The sequence below is a fragment of the Schistocerca cancellata genome, chromosome 2 (assembly GCF_023864275.1).
Source record: "Schistocerca cancellata isolate TAMUIC-IGC-003103 chromosome 2, iqSchCanc2.1, whole genome shotgun sequence".
Lineage (NCBI taxonomy): Eukaryota > Metazoa > Arthropoda > Insecta > Orthoptera > Acrididae > Schistocerca > Schistocerca cancellata.
This window is the reverse complement of record NC_064627.1, coordinates 1,051,960,232-1,051,962,701: the sequence shown is the minus strand read 5'-3', so window position 1 is coordinate 1,051,962,701 and position 2,470 is coordinate 1,051,960,232.

The window sequence follows — 2,470 nt, the reverse complement described above, 5'->3', positions numbered from 1 at the left end:
GGACCCCTATTACCGATTTCCTGCGAAGAATCAGATCTTCAGCCACGGGAATGTGGAAAAAAGTGGGGGAACAGCTTAAGCACAACTGTTCCCTTTGCTATCAGTGCGTCAGTGGTATGACAGCTGTCGAGGATCATCAGAGAGTTTCACAGACAACGATGCACGCTTTAGCTTCGATCACGGTAGCTTCAGCGAGCATCTTACATCTTCATTGCACTCGTCTTACAATGTCACCATAGCGTGCTTGTGGTGAACGGGAAAGTACCTACATTCTTTTCTTCGATAGCATAGACATACACTACTGGCCATTACAATTGCTACAACAAGAAGAAATGCAGATGATAAACGGGGATTCATTGGACAAAAATATTATACTAGAACTGACATGTGATTACATTTTCACGCAATTTGGGTGCATACATCCTGAGAAATCATTACCCAGAACAACCACCTCTGGCCGTAATAACGGCCTTGATACGCCTGGGTATTGAGTCAAACAGAGCTTGAATGGCGTGTACAGGTACAGCTGCGCATGCAGCTTCAACACGATACCACAGTTCATCAAGAGTAGTGACTGGCGTATTATGACGAGCCAGTTGCTGGGCCACCATTGACCAGACGTTTTCAATTAGTGAGAGATCTAGAGGATGTGCTGGCCAGGGCAGCAGTCGAACATTTTCTGTATCCAGAAAGCCCCGTACAGGACCTGCAACATGCGGTCGTGCATTATCCTGCTGAAATGTAGGGTTTCGCAGGGATCGAATGAAGGGTACAGCCACGGGTCGTAACACGTCTGAAATGTAACGTCCACTGTTCAAAGTGCCGTCAATGCGAACAAGAGGTAACCGAGACGTGTTACCAGTGGCACCCCACACCAACACGCCGGGTGATGCGCCAGCATGGCGATGACGAATACACGCTTCCAATGTGCGTTCACCGCGATATCACCAAACACGGAAGCGACCATCACGATGCTGTAAACAGAACCTGGATTCATCCGAAAAAAATGACATTTTGCCATTCGTTCACCCAGGTTCGTCGTCGAGTACACCATCGCAGGCGCTCCTGTCTGTAATGCAGCGTCAAGGGTAACCGCAGCCATGGTCTCCGAGCTGATAGTCCATGCTGCTGGAAACGTCGTCGAACTGTTCGTGCAGATGGTTGTTGTCTTGCAAACGTTCCCATCTGTCGAGTCAGGGATCGAGACGCAGCTGCACGATCCGTTACAGCCATGCGGATAAGATGCCTGTCATCTCGACTGCTAGTGATATGAGGCCGTTGGGATCCAGCACGGCGTTCCGTATTACCCTCCTGAACCCACCGATTCCATATTCTGCTAATAGTCATTGGATCTCGACCAACTCGAGCAGCAAAACGCCGGTCAACTGCTGTTTGTGTATGAGAAATCGGTTGGAAACTTTCCTCATGTCAGCACGTTGTAGCTGTCGCCACCGGCGCCAACGTTGTGTGAATGCTCTGAAAAGCTTATCATTTGCATATCACAGCATATTCTTCTTGTCGGTTAAATTTCGCGTCTGTAGCACGTCATCTTCGTGGTGTAGCAATTTTAATGGGCAGTAGTGTAGTTCCACAAATGTTTGGTTGGCCGCTGGGCTAAAGCTGAGACGTTGATCTAATGGAAGGTGCGTGGATAGCATTAGAAATCACGTCGTAGCAACGTGGACCCATACAGTCAAAGACCACAATGGATAGAGCAATAGGCCTTCATCCAGCAGTGGATCTCAAGTGCTGACAATGATGATAGTACCTCTGCCTTTGGTATGAAGCTACTAGTGTGCATAGACAAGGTTGTCTGAAATTGTTAACAGTTCGTCAACTGTTTATTTGTTTGCATTGTGTATATAATTATCAGTGTATTAGCGCTACCGTTTGTTACACCCTTTCAGCTGAGGGTAAAATATGAAAGAAACACCGTACTGGTTTTCTTGTTTTCTCCGACAGAAACAGCTCGGCGAACCAGCCGTTGAGAGACCTACAGTTTCTCGAATCAGACGTACTGCAGAACATGGTATTTGGACTTAGGCCTACACGTAAAATGTAGAACAAGTAAATACCCCTATACATGGCCCGAATTTATACACATGGTGGACGACATTCGACTTCCCAAACTGACATCAGATTATAAATTAGCAGGTAGAAGATCTATTCATCTTGTTGAAGCGCACTTTTCATCAGTGTTTGACAACAGAATGTAAGATAATGAGACTACAGCAAAATAGCATTAGCAAAGGGAAAAAAGCAATAGCTTAATTTTAGACTTAACATTTTGGTGGATATGTGTAGTCTAATATAATACTGATTAATCCTGATTAATTACAGATGACAAACTGGACCAGTATATCAATTGTATTGTAAAAGACAGATCCACATTTCGTTAATAACGCCACGAGTGTAAATATCATAATTCCAAAGCCGCATATATTAGGATTCAAATTTTTACATTGAAAGT